The sequence below is a fragment of the Euprymna scolopes genome, chromosome 37 (genome assembly GCF_053919585.1).
Source record: "Euprymna scolopes isolate OS-2025 chromosome 37, ASM5391958v1, whole genome shotgun sequence".
Classification (NCBI taxonomy): Eukaryota; Metazoa; Mollusca; class Cephalopoda; order Sepiida; family Sepiolidae; genus Euprymna; species Euprymna scolopes.
In genome coordinates this window covers 34626107-34649686 of record NC_136518.1, presented here as the reverse complement: position 1 = coordinate 34649686, position 23580 = coordinate 34626107, and the positions used below count along the sequence as shown (strand labels likewise).

Genomic DNA, 23580 nt, shown 5'->3' with positions numbered 1-23580 from the left:
AAAAATAATTAGTCTTATACTATATGTTGCTTTCATCAGGGTCATCATATTATATGTGTATCTGATCTTGAATGTGTTTTAGACAGCACCCATATGCATATTAGTTCTACCAGATAGATGTACTAGTATACTGGTATACCAAAAAAGAATAAGTCATCAAAAATATTATCTTTAAGATAAGGATTGACCCATGGCACAACGGATATAAATGTTAAGTAATAATCAGTTTTAAGTGATATTCTTCTGGAGGTTGAAAGTCTCTTACAGAAAAATATCCCCGTTTCTTCAACACATAATAATAATACTACTAATAAAATTACTTCTACTCAGTCATGTCTGGTGGAACAATAGCAACGTATTTCTTAGGACTAAATAAAGGGTTTCGTTCTAAATTTCTGTATAGATTCCAGAATTCGACAAGAGATATCATAAAATGATTGGAGGTTATATCGGTCGAAACGTTGTGAAAATAACATTCAAGATGAGAATAGAACAATAATACTACAAAAGCTGGATTAAAAAAAGATCTTTTGGCGACTGTATATGCGATCTCTCTCTCTCTCTCTCTCTCGTTTTTAATTAAGAAACCTTTTATCTCTGAAATGTTTTGATAAGATAAGATCTGTTTTAAGTTTTCACAATCGTTTAAATCTCAAGTCATTTTGCTTTTTGTTATTGCACGCATTTAAACGATTTATGTTTTATGGAGATTTTTGTGTAGCTGTAAACTTTGCTCATCCGTCGTTCGTGATTCTGGATAATAAGAAACACAAATTGTAAGTAAAAACTAATTTTCTTGATTTTGAATTGAAAGGTTGTTAAATTTCGAAGGTGAAAAAACTGTGTTTCGCATTTATACTAGACTAGCGGTGGTACCCGGCCTTGCCCGGGTGTGCGTAGGTGGTGTTGTAGTAAGGACTCCGGAGGGGGGGGGGATATAAAACAAGTGGTAGTAGCGGGGAGGGAGAATCAAAACAACAGTATGCAGTTTGGGTGAAAAGAGGTGCTAAAAAAAAGTGGTAGTAGGCAGGCAGGCTGGAACCCGCAACGTGAATGAGAAAAAAAAGGTGAAAAAAAAAAAAAAAAAACATGTGACGTCATTGCCGATGCGTCCATGGCAAAACCAGAAGTTGAAAACGTCGAAATTAAGTGTAGTCAATCGAAAAGAAGACGATGACTCGTCGGCAGAAAAAAACAACTCCTCCTTGAAGAAAACTGGCGAGTTGAGGGTGAAGAGATTAATGTTTTTGCCCATTTTTTTTCGGTATTTGTCGTCCGAAAGATCAAGGTTTAAAACGATATCAGTTTCGTCACGTTCCGACGTGTCTGTCAGAAGTTTTTACGGGACATATAAATACACACACACACACACACACACACACACACACACGCACGCACGCACGCACGCACGCACGCACGCACGCGCGCGCGCGCACGCACACACACACACACACACACACACACACACACACACACACACACACACATTTTACACTTATATAGATTTATTTAAAAAAACATTTTATCATCTTTGCCAATTCTTAAGAACAGTTTGTTTGTCACTATGATGTTTGTTTGTTTGTTTACTTGTTTGTGTACAGCCACGCATCCAGATCGCTTGCTTGATCATCATTGAACTAGGTCAAAATATCGATCATAGTCTTTCCCTTACAGATCTTTACCTTTAAAAGTTTTGTCACAACAAAATTATGACGGAATTTCAATTTCCTATTTTCACAAATTTGATGTATGAATGTGATACTTTTGATAACAATAACCATCATGAAAAATTCAGTTTGCATAAATAAGTAGTTTTTGAGTCATTTTCATGGTGTAATTTCCGGAATACTTCATGCAACATGAAGAAGTAAATCCCAGATGAGATTTTCGGCAATTGTTCAGAATAGAGTCTCAATTCCATTTTATAATCACATAGCGAGGCATATTGGTCACAAATCCACACATGGCAGAGAAATGATTAAAATGTCATTTATCATCATACTACATAATTACATATAATATCAAACACATAACTGAATGTTTGGCATTGTTGAAGTGATTAAATTAGCATTCATTACGAATTAAGTTACCTCTTTTATTTTGGTTGTTTCTTTATATATATATATATATATATATATATATATATATATATAAATTGGGGCCATATTCTGAACAATTGCTGAATTTCTTTGTTAGCGTTTATTTTTTAAAATTTAATTTAAGTTTTTTTAATTAAAGTCCGTTATAAATCAAGCTTCATTAATACAGTGATTATTTTTTTTATGTTGAATGGTTGACCGAACTCATTAAAAACAACAGTTAATTGTTTTCATATTTATTTATGGTTTCTTGAAACCATAGAAAGAGAAAAAATCGATGGAAACAAGACAAAAAGAGTAACCGAGTAAAAAGAAATTCATTTTTATTTTCGTTAAAATAATAGTAATGAAATTATTCGTATAAAAAGTCAAATTTAGGATATACTGATCTCTCTCTCTCTCTCTCTCTCTCTCTCTCTCTCTCTCTCTCTCTCTATATATATATATATATATATATATATATATATATATATATATATATATATATATATGATTTGAAAAGGTTAATTTTCAAATATAGAAATTTTTATTGTTTGAAAACAAAGAATAAAATTTAGACCGAAAATCGCTGGATTTGCACATTAGTAGATATATTTAATTTCATTATTTTGAAGAGTATATACATAGACATGAGCTTAGCCAAAATAAATAAGTAGATGAATTGGTTACATAATTAAAAATATTAAGAAGGATATTAAGCTATATTCTTAACAGGCAGAAAAGGAGTATGGGGTTCAAACGATTATAAGATTAGTAATTGAGTGGAATAATGATCCTAGGTAGGTTTGATTATAAGTTTTGAGTAGGGGTTTTGGATAGTTTTATGGAAATTTAACACTTTAGTTACCACTCTAGGTTGAGATATTTGAGTTGAACGCATTATATACCATTCTATACCCACAGTTACATGGGGACATCTACATATATATATATATATATATATATATATATATATATATATATATATATATATATATATATATATATTTTCTTTTTAGTGTCGTTTAATAACTTTTTTAAAGTGATGACTTGTACATTTCAGTTGACCTATATTATTTTGTCCTATATATATTTTCGCGCCTTTAACATTTCCTGTCTGGGTCGTTTTGACTTTTGTTTCCCTTTATTTTATATTTAACTTTATCATTTTTTTTTTTTTCTTCCCAGGTTTTTTTTCTTCCCAGATCTTTTTTATTTATAGTTATGTCTCGGAAGTAGAGTGAATAGCACATCTTATTTTTCTTTTATTAATATTATTATTTTTTTTTCCTTGTACACATGTTTGTGAATTATTCCATGGATTTCTGCCTTTGGATTATTATGGACCATCTTCTTCCAATTACGGGATTTCCTTGGATTTTACTTGTACAAATGGAAATTCTTTTAACTTTCTTGAAGTTTTACATTTGGATTTTACCGTCACTGGATTAGTTATCTTCCACCAGACTATCCATTCATGTGTAATCACCTTTTTCTTTACCATATTCCCTCTGCTTAACTTATTTTGCTTTCAAGTAAGATCTTTGACTTACTTGTTGTTTCATCAAATACTTCTGCATGCAAAATCCGATCCCGCATTTTGCTAATTCCTACCCTCTGATGAGAAGGAGAGTATTTCTTCGAAACTCCACGGATTAAGGACTATCCATTTATTTAGTGTTTCCTTTTCAGATTAAATATGTTTTTAACTCATTTCAAAGTGTTTTTTAAGATATTTTATTAACTGTTTGCTCACATATATATATATATATATATATATATATATATATATATATATATATATAACTACTTCATTTACTCACATAAAATTAATATACAAAAGTATAAATTTATGTGTAAACTTTAAGTATTTACTTCAAAAGTGCTCAATACGTAGGTAGAGCTAGTTAGTAATTTATAAAATATATATGGTGATTAAGCTGCACTAAATATTCTACGTTTCATCCACTCTAAGCCTGAAGAATCCTACAGTGGATGAAATGTGGAATATTCAGTGTAGCTTAATCGCCATATATATTTTATAAATGACTATATATATATATATATATATATATATATATATATATATATATATATATATATAAGACATTTTATATTTATACACATATACATATCTGCACGTGTCGACATATGCAGACGCAAACTTATATAATTACATGTACAACAGTTTAACAACAACAACAACAACAACAACAATAACAACACATACGTGCTTACACATATATTTAACAAAAAGAAGGTGAAAGCGTAAGATAAGATAAGGTATAGGAAAAATGAGGCATGGAGTTTAGGTATGTAGATGTTACTATTATTATTTGTATGGAACAGATGTTTGTACTGAGTGTATGATTTGGCAGATTTAATACAAGTTGTATGAGGGATGTTTCAGAAAGGTGTAAAATTGCTAAGGAAGTGGGGTTTGTAATGCCGACAGTTTATGGTAGTTTAATTTTTTTCTATTTAGTAATTTATCTCTATCTTGAAAATTGGTGATAAAGAGTTTTTCGTTTAGACAGGGGAAGCATGTAAAATTTAAGGATTTACATATGCTAGGTTTTTTAAGGATTTCCCAATTTATGGTTGGTGTAAGGTTATTTTAGATTAGATGTAGATAGTGGATTTAGGATTAGATGTAGTTAGTGAGGTTTTGTTAGTGTGGTTGGGGTTTGTAAAGGAGCATTTATGTACTCTAAATCTGTCTTTAAAAGAGGTGCTGACCAGGCCAATATAGTATTTTTTGTCGTTTGGATTTTTTTGTAGGGGAAAATTGTATTTGTATTTATTATTTTTTTTATTATTTTAAAAGTGGGTTGTTTATTTTCTTTATGGGTTATACTTCCAAAATAAACTATTAAAGTTGTATAAAAAGTAATAGAAATATGATTTTTTATTTTTTTAAAAACAGTAATGAAATTAATTGAATTTTACGAGTTCAGTATTTTTAAATTTTTAAACTTTTAAAATCTATCAAAATGTTTCTATTGATTCTATTTTTACGATATTTTCAGGGTCAATGTGAAATTTTATGCTCTTTCCAATAAACCGAATATAATATTTTAAACAAATGTTTTTTTTAATTCACTCTCCATTTTGAAATGTCTATTAAAAAGGAAATAATTAATTTACTCACCAAAGTTTTATATATCACAAATTGAAGATAAAAGATCAATAAATAATATATTCAAATTTAAAACAAAAAAGAAGTGTTTTTTTAGAAATTTACCTATAAAGTCCGAAGTTTAAAACCATTTTTTTTAAAACCACGTTTTTTTTTTTTTAATGAACCCTTGGTCCTTGCTCCTTTAATTGAAAAAAAATTAGGGTTTGAATTACATTTTTCGAGTAGTTATAAGCTTGGAAAGACAGGGGGCGAATTATTCAATATTTTTCAAGCAGTTTCTGACACACCTATCAGTACACCTGTAGCAAAGTTTAATTGTGCTTTTATTAAAGATTTTGTGTAGTGTGAGATTAGGTGGTAAGTGGGTGCTTATTAACTGAAAGAATTTTTTACCCAGTTTGGTTTTGACCATTATATTGAATGTGGGGGGAGGGTAAACTTAATGACTTTTCTAGGTCTATTTTTCTTATTCAAATTATTTTAGGAATTAGGTTCAATGTAATTAATGATGGTATTTGAGTGTCCACTTTCCTAAAGAGCATTTACATAAAATGGTTTATGTTTGTTGAATATTTCAATTTTAGAAGAATTGGTGTTGTCTTTTTTCAAGATTTACGGATATGTTCAATGACATCTTTTGCGTGGTTTGATAATGGATGTATATAGAGTGGGTAGGTATTGTCCTTGGCGTATTGTTCATATAAGTTATTTGAGAGGTTGAGAGTTATGTCGAGAAAGTTGACAGTTTTTATGGCAGATTTAATGTCTACTTTAAGGCCTATTCTATTCATTTCCTTAGTTAAAGTTTTTATTTTTTCACACTTAGAGCCATTTGACTTTTCAACTACGATAAGACCATCGTCTCTATATAGTCCTATGTTTTATTATTTATAGTTTTGGTGAAATTGTACAGAATAAAAAGACCAACTAGGTCAGTTGCTTCTGCTGAGTCTTAAGATCCCATTGAAAAGTCAAATATTCCAGATTGGTCCTTCTTAGTCCATTGGGTGTCTTTTTTTTCTTTTTTTTTTTTAAATTCAATTTTCACCCCAAACAAGGTACAGTGCCACTTTGAAGTAGGGGGCTACTATCGGGGACATAAGTTGCAGGGGTACTATGAAGGAAGATGTCTGTTCACATTACACTTGAACTTCTGCATGTCAGTACGGTTGGGAAAGCAGAATCCCTCAAGGGAGTTCCAAAGTTTAGCAGTTCTGTGGAAGAAACTATTGGAGTAGAAGGCTTTCTTATACCTAGGGATCTCTACTGTGAAGGAGTGGAATTTAGTTGCTATCTGGTTTGTCGGGGGTATTCACGTCGAAGGGGTACAAGTGCTTGCAGTTCGTCAGAGCATTCACCATTAAAGTACTTGTAGAACAGGCATAGGGATGCAACATTTCGTCGATGGGACAGAGGCTGAAGCTTAAATGACGGTTCAGGATTTATCAGGTTGGCGACTCTCTTTTGAACCTTGTCAAGGAGTGAGAGACAAGTAGCAGATGCACCAGCCCAAATATGACAACAGTACTCCATACATGGGCGAATGCTGGCCTTATAGAGGTACAGGATACTTTCAGGTGTGAGTAGCTTTCTAGTACTGTAGAGAGCGCCCACGTTCTTTGCAGCAGCCTTGGCAATGCTCTCAATGTATCTATTTCAGTTCGTTTCCCTGTAAACATTGGGCCGAGGAGGTCATAGGAACTACTTTCGGGTAATATGTTCTTGGCCATTGCTATTGGTGGTAGTGAAGGTTTCTTGTAATTATTGAAGGAAACAAGCTTAGTCTTGGCAGCATTAAATGTGACCATCCATTTTTGTCTCCATTCCACTGCAGATTGGAGGTTATCTTCTAGTGTTTCTGCCATTTCCTTAGATATTTCATTTGTTTTCCCCTCGTGCCTGTTATAAAGAGTGGTGTCATCAGCAAATATACCCATCTCACAGACAATTTTGTCAGGGAGGTCATTTATGAATATTAGAAATAACAGAGGTCCAAGGATAGACCCCTGAGGTACTCCCGCATTTATATTATATTGTTTAGATGTACGACCGTTAAGGACAACCTGTATTTTTCTCTTACTTAAGAAGGATTTAGTTACATTATGTATTCTTCCAGTGATACCATATGATCTAATTTTCTTTAGAAGACCATCATGCCATACCCTGTCAAAAGCCTTAGATATATCAAGGGCTACTGCTCCACCCTCCCCTGTTTTGTCCAGTGAACGGTATATGCGTTCAGAGATTACAATTAGGATATCTGCTGTGAAACGGGCTTGCCTAAATCCATATTGATTGTCGTTCAGGAGTTTAGCAGCTGTAAGGTGATGGACAAGAGCTTGATTAATTAAGGACTCAAATATTTTGGCGAAAAGCAGGAGAAGGCCAATGGCACAATAATTTAATGGGTCAATTCTTTCGCCAGAATTCTGGAAAACTGGTACCACAGAAGCGGTTTTCCAGCAGTCAGGAAAGGAAGATTTGTTAAGGCATTTATTGTAAAGTTTGGAGGGAAATGAAGCAACCTCAGCGGAGCATTTTTTTTAATAGCACAGCCAGGATGAGATCGGGTCCACATGTTTTTGAGTTGTCTAGGTTTTTTATGATACCATGTACCTGAAAATGGGTGATTTTCAAATCATCTAGTGTGGCATCTGTTTGCAAAGGAAAGTCAGGGAGGGAGTGGTATGCCGGGTTCAATGTTGAGTTTGAGGCAAACTGACTGGCGAGCAAGTAAGCCTTCTCGGTTGCTGTGCAAAGAACCTCATGATTGTTTGATAGTGGGGGAATCGTTGACTGCCCATTATTTACTACACTGTTGTAGATTTTCCAAAATGTTTATTTCGCATGGGCGTAGGTCAGAAAGGAGAAAGGCGAAATCTAAGACTTCATCATCTTTTGACATGGAAGTAACTTTTCATATCTAACTGGATAAAAGCAATAATAACTTTTTATTATTGAACCATTTAATGGTGTCATTGGTGTTAATCCTCTGGTTTAATTCATATTTGGTTTGAATTTGTAAATTGATTCTTTCTAGCATTTTTTTTACTTATTCTTCCCATTTAAGGCTTAATGGGTTTTATAAGTCTAGTTTGAAGCCTTGTTTCAAAATTGGGTTTATGGTTCTTAAGAAGAATGTAGGCCTCTTTTTTTTTATTTTTGAGTTTTCCGACTCTGTTGCCACTGTTAATTGTACCAGTAATATTTTTGCTGTTTAAATTAATGTCCTTAACTAGGTCTACATCTGATTTATTATAGTTAGTGATGCTGTTTTCTTTAAATAGTTTTAGGTACATTTGTATATGGATCTTGTAAAAGTTTTGTGTCTTATCAGCTTTGACATACAATAATTTTCACCCTTTCCCTCTCCTCCTTCCCTCTCTTCTTATCCGTGTCTGGATTTAATATTTTAAACTCCCTCTTGCCCCTTATCATGTTCCAATGTTTTTGAAACTTGTCTGCTGCTGATGTAGTCTGATTGAAGTTCTTTTTTTTTTGTGCTTTTTCTAATATCTTTTTTTAAAAAATATTTTTTATATTTTTTTTATATAATAATATTATTTCTGTCTGATGAAATTATCAGATTGTTCCATAATCGAAACATGTGTAGCTAAGCAGATAAAACAATAAAATTGTGGGGTCTGCATTCGCACTGGCCTCCATAGAATGGAAATAGGCACAAACTTTAATAAAGACTTTTCATATCTATCTGCGTAAGTATACTTTGATAATTATGTTTCAGGTTGAAGAAATGTGGTATAATAAAATTATGGGGTGTTCGTTCGCGTCTGCCCTCCATAGAATGGAAATATGTCACAAAGTTTAACAAGGTTTTTTAATATAGATCCACAGAATATTGTGATAAGTGTTTCAGTGTGAACAGGTATGGTATAATAAATTATGGGGTCTATCTATTTTATTTTTACTTTCATCATATTTTGCTTTGGTTTTGATACCGCCAAATTCGAAGCTATCTCTTTACAATCCTTCCTTTTTATAACCTATCATACTTTCATATATCAGAGTCAATTTTCTGTAGGCTGTTTTTGAACCCAGTCAATGACGGGTACTTTTAGCAGCAATCGCACCTTGCACTGATGGTTCCCGAAAGAATGAAATACTTGTGTCTTTTTAAAATTTTTTTATTCCAATTTTCACCCCAAACAAGGCACTTTGATGTAGGGGGCTACGATCGGGGACATAAGTTGCAGGGATACTATGAAGGGAGTTGAGCAGCAAGATGTTCGTTCATATTACGTTTGAACTTCTGCATGTCAGTAAAGTTGGGAAAGCAGAATCCTGGAAGGATGTTCCAAAATCTAGCAGTTTTGGGGAAGAAACTATTAGAGTAGAAAGCTTTCTTACACCTAGGGATTCCTACTGTGTAGGGGTGGGATTTTGCTGCTTGTCGAGTTTGTCGAGGGTATTTATGTCGAAGGGGAACAAGGGCTTGCAGTTCATTGGAGCATTCACCATTAAAGTACTTTTAGAACAGGTAGAAGGATGCAACATTTCGTCGATGGGATAAAGGCTGAAGCTTAGATGACAGTTCAGGACCTATCAGGTTGCCGACTCTCTTTTGAACCCTGTCCAGGAGCGAGAGACAGTAGCAGATGCACCAGCCAAAATCTAGCTCATGTTCCCTATGAACATTAAGCCGAGGAGTTTTTCAGGTAATGTATCTTTAGTCATAGCTATTAGTGGTAGGGGAGGTTTCTTGTAATTATTGAAGAAAACAAGTTTAGTATTGGCAGCATTGAATGTGACCATCCATTTTTGACCCCATTCCACTAAAATTGGACTGTTTCTGCCATTTCCTTAGATATGTGTTCATCTGTTTTCTCCTCATGACTATTATAGTGCATGGTGTCATGAGCGAATATACACATCGCAGAAACAATTTTATCAGGGAGATCATTTATGAATATTAGGAATAATAAACGCCCATGGATAGATCCCTGAGGTACATCCGCATTTATATTATATTGCTTAGATGTACAACCGTTGAGGACAACCTGGATTCTTCTCTCGTTTAAAAAAGATTTAATTATGTTAAGCATTCGTCCAGTAATACCGTAAGATCTAATTTTCCTGAGAAGACCATCATGTCATAAGCCTTAGATATATCTAGGGCTACTGCTCTACCATCACTTGTTTTATACAGTGTATGGTATATACGTCCAGTGATTACAGTTACAGTAGAATATCCGCTGTAGAACGGGCTTGCCTAAATCTATATTGTTGGTCAGTCAGATATTTTGGTGTGATAATTTAATGGGTCATTTCTTTCACCAGAATTCTTGTAAACTAGTTACACAGAAGCAGTTTCTCAGCAGCCAGGAAAGCAAGATACATTAAGGTGTTTGTTGTATAGTGTGGAGAGGACTGGAGCAACCTCAACAGACCATTTTTTAATAGCACAGCCGGGATGAGATAGGGTCCATATGATTTGAGGAGTCCAGGTGTTTTATGATATCATGCACTTGAGAAGAGGTGATTTACAGCTAACGTAGTGTAGTGTCCTTCTGCAAAGGAAAGTCAGGGAGGAAGTGGTTTGCTGGGTTGAATGTTGAGATTGAGACAAATGGACTGGCAAATATATTAGCTTCCCTGGTTTTCGTGCAAACTTGGACAGTGGGAGATTTGTTGATTGCCCATTATTTACTACACTGTTGTCTATTATTTACTACACGGTTGTCCATTATTTACTACACTGTTGCCCATTATTTACTACACTGTTGTCCATTATTTAATACCCTGTTGTCTATTATTTACTACACTGTTGACTATTATTTACTACATCGGTGTCTATTATTTACTACACTGTTGACCATTATTTACTACTGTTGCCATTTATTTAGCACACTGTTGTAAATTATTTACTACATTGTTCTCCATTATTTACTACACTGTTGACCATTATTTACTACACAGTTGCCCATTATTTACTAAATTGTTCTCCATTATTTACTACACTGTGGCCCATTATTTACTACACTGCTGACCATTATTTACTACACTGCTGACCATTATTTACTACACTGCTGACCATTATTTACTACACTGTTGACCATTATTTACTACATTGTTCTCCATTATTTACTACACTGCTGACCATTATTTACTACACTGCTGACCATTATTTACTACACTGCTGACCATTATTTACTACACTGCTGACCATTATTTACTACATTGTTCTCCATTATTTACTACACTGTTGACCATTATTTACTACACTGTTGACCATTATTTACTACACAGTTGCCCATTATTTACTACATTGTTCTCCATTATTTACTACACTGTTGCCCATTATTTACTACACTGTTGACCATTATTTACTACATTGTTCTCCATTATTTACTACATTGTTCTCCATTATTTACTACACAGTTGCCCATTATTTACTACACTGCTGCCCATTATTTACTACACTGCTGACCATTATTTACTACACTGCTGCCCATTATTTACTACACTGCTGACCATTATTTACTACACTGTTGCCCATTATTTACTACACCGTTGACCATTATTTACTACACTGTTACCCATTATTTACTACACTGTTGTCTATTATTTACTACACTGTTGACCATTATTTACTACACTGTTGTCTATTATTTACTACACTGTTTCCATTATTTACTACACTGTTGCCCATTATTTACTACACTGCTGACCATTATTTACTACACTGTTGCCCATTATTTACTACACTGTTGTCTATTATTTACTACACTGTTGACCATTATTTACTACACTGCTGACCATTATTTACTACACTGTTGCCCATTATTTACTACACTGTTGTCTATTATTTACTACACTGTTTCCATTATTTACTACACTGTTGCCCATTATTTACTACACTGTTGCCCATTATTTACTACACTGTTGTCTATTATTTTCTACACTGCTCACCATTATTTACTACACTGTTGCCTATTATTTACTACACTGTTGACCATTATTTACAACACTGTTGTCTATTATTTACTACACTGCTGACCATTATTTACTACACTGCTGACCATTATTTACTACACTGCTGACCATTATTTACTACACTGTTGACCATTATTTACTACACTGTTGTCTATTATTTACTACACTGCTGACCATTATTTACTACACTGTTGACCATTATTTACTACACTGTTGTCTATTATTTACTACACTGTTGCCCATTATTTACTACACTGCTGACCATTATTTACTACACTGTTGCCCATTATTTACTACACTGTTGACCATTATTTACTACACTGTTGTCTATTATTTACTACACTGTTGCCCATTATTTACTACACCGTTGACAATTATTTACTACACTGTTGCCCATTATTTACTACACTGTTGTCTATTATTTACTACACTGTTGACCATTATTTACTACACTGCTGACCATTATTTACTACACTGTTGCCCATTATTTACTACACTGCTGACCATTATTTACTACACTGTTGACCATTATTTACTACACTGCTGACCATTATTTACTACACTGTTGTCTATTATTTTCTACACTGCTAACCATTATTTACTACACTGTTGCCTATTATTTACTACACTGTTGACCATTATTTACTACACTGTTGACCATAATTTACTACACTGTTGACCATTATTTACTACACTGCTCACCATTATTTACTACACTGTTGTCTATTATTTACTACACTGTTGACCATTATTTACTACACTGCTGACCATTATTTACTACACTGTTGACCATTATTTACTACACTGTTGACCATTATTTACTACACTGTTGACCATTATTTACTACACTGTTGCCTATTATTTACTACACTGTTGACCATTATTTACTACACTGCTGACCATTATTTACTACACTGTTGACCATTATTTACTACACTGCTGACCATTATTTACTACACTGTTGACCATTATTTACTACACTGTTGACCATTATTTACTACACTGCTGACCATTATTTACTACACTGCTGGCCATTATTTACTACACTGCTGACCACTACTTACTACACTGTTGACCATTATTTACTACACTGCTGACCATTATTTACTACACTGTTGTCTATTATTTACTACACTGCTGACCATTATTTACTACACTGTTGACTATTATTTACTACACTGTTGCCCATTATTTACTACACTGCTGACCATTATTTACAACACTGTTGACCATTATTTACTACGCTGTTGACCATTATTTACTACGCTGTTGACCATTATTTACAACACTGTTGACCATTATTTACTACGCTGTTGACCATTATTTACTACACTGCTGACAATTATTTACTACACTGCTGACCATTATTTACTACACTGCTGACCATTATTTACAACACTGTTGACCATTATTTACTACGCTGTTGACCATTATTTACTACGCTGTTGTCTATTATTTACTACACTGCTGACCATTATTTACTACACTGTTGTCTATTATTTACTACACTGCTGACCATTATTTACTACATTGTTGTCTATTATTTACTACACTGTTGCTCATTATTTACTACATTGTTGACCATTATTTACTACACTGTTGTCTATTATTTACTACACTGCTGACCATTATTTACTACACTGTTGTCTATTATTTACTACACTGCTGACCATTATTTACTACACTGTTGTCTATTATTTACTACGCTGTTGCCCATTATTTACTACATTGTTGACCATTATTTACTACACTGTTGTCTATTATTTACTACACTGCTGACCATTATTTACTACACTGTTGTCTATTATTTACTACACTGCTGACCATTATTTACTACACTGCTGACCATTATTTACTACACTGCTGACCATTATTTACTACACTGGTGACCATTATTTACTACACTGCTGACCACTATTTACTACACTGCTGACCATTATTTACTACACTGCTGACCATTATTTATTACACTGCTGACCATTATTTACTACACTGCTGACCATTATTTACAACACTGTTGTCTATTATTTACTACACTGCTGACCATTATTTACTACACTGCTGACCATTATTTACTACACTGCTGACCATTATTTACTACACTGCTGACCACTATTTACTACACTGTTGACCATTATTTACTACACTGTTGTCTATTATTTACTACACTGCTGACCATTATTTACTACACTGTTGTCTATTATTTACTACACTGTTGCCCATTATTTACTACATTGTTGACCATTATTTACTACACTGTTGTCTATTATTTACTACACTGCTGACCATTATTTACTACACTGCTGACCATTATTTACTACACTGTTGTCTATTAATTACTACACTGTTGCCCATTATTAACTACACTGTTGTCTATTATTTACTACACTGCTGACCATTATTTACTACACTGTTGTCTGTTATTGACTACACTGTTGCCCATTATTTACTACACTGCTGACCATTATTTACTACACTGCTGACCATTATTTACTACACTGTTGTCTATTATTTACTACACTGTTGACCATTATTTACTACACTGTTGACCATTAGTTACAACACTGTTGTCTATTATTTACTATACTGATGATAATTAATTTCTACACTGCTGACCATTATTTACTACACTGCTGACCATTATTTACTACACTGCTGACCATTATTTACTACACTGTTGACCATTATTTACTACACTGTTGACCATTATTTACTACACTGCTGACCATTATTTACTACACTGTTGACCATTATTTACTACACTGTTGAATATTATTTACTACACTGTTTACCATTATTTACTACACTGTTGACCATTATTTACTACACTGTTGACCATTATTTATTACACTGTTGACCATTATTTATGAAACTGCTGAGCTTTATTTACTACATTGTTGTCTATTATTTACTACACTGTTTCCCATTATTTACTACACTGGTGACCATTATTTACTACACTGCTGACCATTATTTACTACACTGTTGACCATTATTTACTACACTGCTGACCATTATTTACTACACTGCTGACCATTATTTACTACACTGTTGTCTATTATTTACTACACTGTTGACCATTATTTACTACACTGCTGACCATTATTTACTACACTGTTGTCTATTATTTACTACACTGTTAACCATTATTTACTACACTGCTGACCATTATTTACTACACTGCTGACCATTATGTACTACACTGCTGACCATTATTTACTACACTGCTGACCACTATTTACTACACTGTTGACCATTATTTACTACACTGTTGTCTATTATTTACTACACTGTTGAACATTATTTACTACACTGTTGTCTATTATTTACTACACTGTTGCCCATTATTTACTACATTGTTGACCATTATTTACTACACTGTTGTCTATTATTTACTACACTGCTGACCATTATTTACTACACTGTTGACTATTATTTACTACACTGTTTCCCATTATTTACTACACTGCTGACCATTATTTACTACACTGCTGACCATTATTTACTACACTGTTGACCATTATTTACTACACTGTTGTCTATTATTTACTACACTGCTGACCATTATTTACTACACTGTTGTCTATTAATTACTACACTGTTGCCCATTATTTACTACACTGTTGTCTATTATTTACTACACTGCTGACCATTATTTACTACACTGTTGTCTGTTATTGACTACACTGGTGACCATTATTTACTACATTGTTGTCTATTATTTACTACACTGCTGACCATTATTTACTACATTGTTCTCCATTATTTACTACACTGTTGTCTATTATTTACTACACTGTTGCCCATTATTTACTACACTGTTGACCACTATTTACTACACTGTTGACCATTATTTACTACACTGTTGTCTATTATTTACTACACTGCTGACCATTATTTACTACACTGTTGTCTATTATTTACTACACTGTTGCCCATTATTTACTACATTGTTGACCATTATTTACTACACTGTTGTCTATTATTTACTACACTGCTGACCATTATTTACTACACTGCTGACCATTATTTACTACACTGTTGACCATTATTTACTACACTGTTGTCTATTATTTACTACACCGTTGACCATTATTTACTACACTGTTGCCCATTATTTACTACACTGTTGTCTATTATTTACTACACTGTTGCCCATTATTTACTACACTGCTGACCATTATTTACTACACTGCTGACCATTATTTACTACACTGTTGTCTATTATTTACTACACTGTTGACAATTATTTACTACACTGTTGACCATTAGTTACAACACTGTTGTCTATTATTTACTACACTGATGATAATTAATTTTTACACTGCTGACCATTATTTACTATACTGCTGACCATTATTTACTACACTGCTGACCATTATTTACTACACTGTTGACCATTATTTACTACACTGTTGACCATTATTTACTACACTGTTGAATATTATTTACTACACTGTTTTCCATTATTTACTACACTGTTGACCATTATTTACTACACTGTTGACCATTATTTACTACACTGTTGTACCATTATTTACTACACTGCTGACCATTATTTACTATACTTCTGACCATTATTTACTACACTGTTGACCATTATTTACTACACTGTTGACCATTATTTACTACACTGTTGTCTATTATTTACTACACTGCTGACAATTATTTACTATACTTCTGACCATTATTTACTACACTGTTGACCATTATTTACTACACTGTTGACCATTATTTACTACACTGCTGACCATTATTTACTACATTGTTGTCTGTTATTTACTACACTGGTTCCCATTATTTACTACACTGCTGACCATTATTTACTACATTGTTGTCTATTATTTACTACACTGTTTCCCATTATTTACTACACTGCTGACCATTATTTACTACACTGCTGACCATTATTTACTACACTGTTGACCATTATTTACTACACTGTTGACCATTATTTACTACACTGCTGACCATTATTTACTACACTGTTGACCATTATTTACTACACTGTTGACCATTATTTACTACACTGTTGACCATTATTTACTACACTGCTGACCATTATTTACTACACTGCTGACCATTATTTACTACACTGTTGCCCATTATTTACTACACTGTTGTCTATTATTTACTACGCTGTTGACCATTATTTACTACACTGTTGACCATTATTTACTACACTGTTGCCCATTATTTACTACACTGTTGACCATTATTTACTACACTGTTGCCCATTATTTACTACACTGTTGCCCATTATTTACTACACTGTTGACCATTATTTACTACGCTGTTGACCATTATTTACTACACTGTTGACCATTATTTACTACGCTGTTGACCATTATTTACTACACTGTTGACCATTATTTACTACACTGTTGCCCATTATTTACTACACTGTTGTCTATTATTTACTACACTGCTGACCATTATTTACTACACTGTTGTCTATTATTTACTACACTGTTAACCATTATTTACTACACTGCTGACCATTATTTACTACACTGTTGACCATTATTTACTACACTGTTGTCTATTATTTACTACACTGCTGACCATTATTTACTACACTGTTGACCATTATTTACTACACTGTTAACCATTATTTACTACACTGCTGACCATTATTTACTACACTGTTAACCATTATTTACTACACTGCTGACCATTATTTACTACACTGTTAACCATTATTTACTACACTGCTGACCATTATTTACTACACTGCTGACCATTATTTACTACACTGCTGACCATTATTTACTACACTGCTGACCATTATTTACTACATTGTTGACCATTATTTACTACATTGTTCTCCATTATTTACTACACTGCTGCCCATTATTTACTACACTGCTGACCATTATTTACTACACTGCTGCCCATTATTTACTACACTGCTGACCATTATTTACTACACTGTTGCCCATTATTTACTACACTGTTGACCATTATTTACTACACTGCTGACCATTATTTACTACACTGCTGACCATAATTTACTACACTGCTGACCATTATTTACTACACTGCTGACCATTATTTACTACACTTTTGACCATTATTTACTACACTGTTGCCCATTATTTACTACACTGCTGACCATTATTTACTACACTGCTGACCATTATTTACTACACTGCTGACCATTATTTACTACACTGCTGATCATTATTTACTACACTGTTGACCATTATTTACTACACTGTTGCCCATTATTTACTACACTGCTGACCATTATTTAGTACACTGTTGACCATTATTTACTACACTGCTGACCATTATTTACTACACTGCTGACCATTATTTACTACACTGTTGCCCATTATTTACTACACTGCTGACCATTATTTACTACACTGCTGACCATAATTTACTACACTGCTGACCATTATGTACTACACTGTTGACCATTATTTACTACACTGCTGACCATTATTTACTACACTGCTGACCATTATTTACTACACTGCTGACCATTATTTACTACACTGTTGTCTATTATTTACTACACTGTTGACCATTATTTACTACACTGCTGACCATTATTTACTACACTGCTGACCATTATTTACTACACTGTTGACCATTATTTACTACACTGCTGACCATTTTTTACTACACTGCTGACCATTATTTACTACACTGCTGACCATTATTTACTACACTGTTGCCCATTATTTACTACACTGCTGACCATTATTTACTACAATGCTTACCATTATTTACTACACTGCTGACCATTATTTACTACACTGGTGACCATTATTTACTACACTGCTGACCATTATTTACTACACTGCTGATAATTATTTACTACACTGTTGATCATTATTTACTACACTGTTGACCATTATTTACTACACTGTTGTCTATTATTTACTACACTGTTGACCATTATTTACTACACTGCTGATCATTATTCACTACACTGTTGACCATTATTTACTACACTGTTGTCTATTATTTACTACACTGTTGACCATAATTTACTACATTGCTTACCATTATTGACTACATTGTTGACCATTATTTACTACACTGCTGCCCATTATTTACTACACTGTTGACCATTATTTACTACACTGTTGACTATTATTTACTACACTGTTGACCATTATTACTACACTGCTGACCATTATTTACTACACTGCTGACCATTATTTACTACACTGTTGCCCATTATTTACTACACTGTTGTCTATTATTTACTACACTGCTGACCATTATTTACTACACTGTTGACCATTATTTACTACACTGTTGACCATTATTTACGACTCTGTTGACCATTATTTACTACACTGCTGACCATTATTTACTACACTGCTGACCATTATTTACTACACTGCTGACCATTATTTACTACACTGTTGACCATTATTTACTACACTGCTGACCATTATTTACTACACTGTTGACCATTATTTACTACACTGTTGACCATTATTTACTACACTGTTGTCTATTATTTACTACACTGCTGACCATTATTTACTACACTGTTGTCTATTATTTACTACACTGTTGACCATTATTTACTACACTGCTTACCATTATTTACTACACTGCTGACCATTATTTACTACACTGCTGACCATTATTTACTACACTGTTGACCATTATTTACTACACTGCTAACCATTATTTACTACACTGTTGACAATTATTTACTACACTGTTGACCATTATTTACTACACTGCTGACCATTATTTACTACAATGTTGCCCATTATTTACTACACTGTTGACCATTATTTACTACACTGCTGACCATTATTTACTACACTGCTGACCATTATTTACTACACTGTTGACCATTATTTACTACACTGTTGTCTATTATTTACTACACTGCTGACCATTATTTACTACACTGTTGTCTATTATTTACTACACTGTTGACCATTATTTACTACACTGCTGCCCATTATTTACTACACTGTTGACCATTATTTACTACACTGTTGACTATTATTTACTACACTGTTGACCATTATTACTACACTGTTGACCATTATTTACTACACTGTTGACCATTATTTACTACACTGTTGACCATTATTTACTACACTGTAGACAATTATTTACTACACTGTTGTCTATTATTTACTACACTGCTGACTATTATTTTCTACACTGCTGACCATTAATTACTACACTGTTGCCCATTATTTACTACATTGTTCTCCATTATTTACTACACTGCTGACCATTATTTACTACACTGCTGACCATCATTTACTACACTGCTGACCATTATTTACTACACTGCTGACCATTATTTACTACACTGTTGTCTATTATTTACTACACTGTTGACCATTATTTACTACACTGTTGTCTATTATTTACAACACTGTTGACCATTATTTACTACACTATTGACCATTATTTACTACACTGCTGACCATTATTTACTACACTGTTGACCATTATTAACTTCACTGGTGACCATTATTTACTATACTGTTGTCTATTATTTACTACACTGCTAACCATTATTTACTACACTGTTGACCATTATTTACTACACTGCTGACCATTATTTACTACACTGCTGACCATTATTTACTACACTGCTGACACTTATTTACTACACCGCTGACCATTATTTACTACACTGTTGACCATTATTTACTACACTGCTGACCATTATTTACTACACTGTTGACCATTATTTACTACACTGTTTACCATTATTTACTACACTGCTTACCATTATTTACTACACTGCTGACCATTATTTACTACACTGTTGACTATTATTTACTACACTGTTGTCTATTATTTACTACACTGTTGACCATTATTTACTACACTGCTGCCCATTATTTACTACACTGTTGACCATTATTTACTACACTGTTGACCTTTATTTACTACACTGCTTACCATTATTTACAACACTGCTGACCATTATTTACTACACTGTTGACTATTATTTACTACACTGTTGTCTATTATTTACTAAACTGTTGACCATTATTTACTACACTGTTGACCATTATTTACTACACTGTTGACCATTATTTACTACACTGCTGACCATTATTTACTACACTGCTGACCATTATTTACTACACTGTTTACCATTAGTTACTACACTGTTGACCATTACTTACTACACTGCTGACCATTATTTACTACACTGCTGACCATTATTTACTACACTGCTGACAATTATTTACTACACTGTTGACCATTATTTACTACACTGTTGACCATTATTTACTACACTGTTGACCATTATTTACTACACTGCTTACAATTATTTACTACACTGTTGTCTATTATTTACTACACTGCTGACCATTATTTACTACACTGCTGACAATTATTTACTACACTGTTGACCATTATTTACTACACTGCTGACCATTATTTACTACACTGTTGACCATTATTTACTACACTGTTGTCTATTATTTACTACACTGTTGACCATTATTTACTACACTGTTGACCATTATTTACTACACTGTTGACCATTATTTACTACACTGCTGAAAATTATTTACTACACTGTTGTCTATTATTTACTACACGTCTGACCATTATTTACTACACTGCTGACAATTATTTACTACACTGTTGACCATTATTTACTACACTGCTGACCATTATTTACTACACTGTTGACCATTATTTACTACACTGTTGTCTATTATTTACTACACTGCTGACCATTATTTACTATACTGCTGACCATTATTTACTACACTGCTGACCATTATTTACTACACTGCTGACCATTATTTACTACACTGTTGACCGATATTTACTACAATGTTGACCATTATTTACTACACTGTTAACCATTATTTACTACACTGTTGACCATTATTTACTACACTGTTGACCATTATTTACTACACTGCTGACAATTATTTACTACACTGTTAACCATTATTTACTACACTGTTGACCATTATTTACTACACTGTTGTCTATTATTTACTACACTGCTGACCATTATTTACTATACTGCTGACCATTATTTACTACACTGCTGACAATTATTTACTACACTGCTGACCATTATTTACTACACTGTTGACCATTATTTACTACACTGCTGACAATTATTTACTACACTGTTGACCATTATTTACTACACTGCTGACAATTATTTACTACACTGCTGACCATTATTTACTACACTGCTGACAATTATTTGTTGCACTGCTGACCATTATTTACTACACTGTTGACCATTATTTACTACACTGCTGACCATTATTTACTACATTGTTGACCATTATTTACAACACTGTTGTCTATTATTTACAACACTGCTGACCATTATTTACTACACTGTTGTCTATTATTTACTACACTGCTGACCATTATTTACTACACTGTTGACCATTATTTACTACACTGCTGACAATTATTTACTACACTGCTGACCATTATTTACTACACTGCTGACAATTATTTACTACACTGTTGACCATTATTTACTACACTGTTGACCATTATTTACAACACTGTTGTCTATTATTTACTACACTGCTGACCATTATTTACTACACTGTTGTCTATTATTTACTACACTGCTGACCATTATTTACTACACTGTTGACCATTATTTACTACACTGCTGACAATTATTTACTACACTGCTGACCATTATTTACTACACTGCTGACAATTATTTACTACACTGTTGACCATTATTTACTACACTGTTGACCATTATTTACTACACTGTTGACCATTATTTACTACACTGCTGACAATTATTTACTACACTGCTGACCATTATTTACTACACTGCTGACAATTATTTACTACACTGTTGACCATTATTTACTACACTGCTGACCATTATTTACTACACTGTTGACCATTATTTACTACACTGTTGTCTATTATTTACTACACTGTTGACCATTATTTACTACACTGTTGACCATTATTTACTACACTGCTAACCATTATTTACTACACTGCTGACAATTATTTACTACACTGCTGACCATTATTTACTACACTGTTGACAATTATTTACTACACTGTTGACCATTATTTACTACACTGTTGTCTATTATTTACTACACTGTTGACCATTATTTACTACACTGCTGACCATTATTTACTACACTGCTGACCATTATTTACTACACTGCTGACAATTATTTACTACACTGTTGACCATTATTTACTACACTGCTGACCATTATTTACTACACTGCTGACAATTACTTACTACACTGCTGACCATTATTTACTACACTGTTGACCATTATTTACTACACTGTTGACCATTATTTACTACACTGTTGTCTATTATTTACTACACTGCTGACCATTATTTACTATACTGCTGACCATTATTTACTACACTTTTGTCTATTATTTACTACACTGCTGACCATTATTTACTAC

General features: G+C 33.1%; 1 protein-coding gene across 1 annotated transcript in view; it reads left to right on the top strand.

Annotated features, from left to right (window-relative positions):
* The first annotated feature begins 617 nt into the window (after positions 1-617).
* Positions 618-23580, top strand: part of LOC145261130 (cationic amino acid transporter 2-like) — a 135091-nt gene continuing 112128 nt past the window's right edge. The window contains exon 1 of the mRNA XM_080119394.1: positions 618-776. The gene's annotated coding sequence lies outside the window, so the exon portion shown is untranslated. The remainder of the gene's footprint in view (positions 777-23580) is intronic.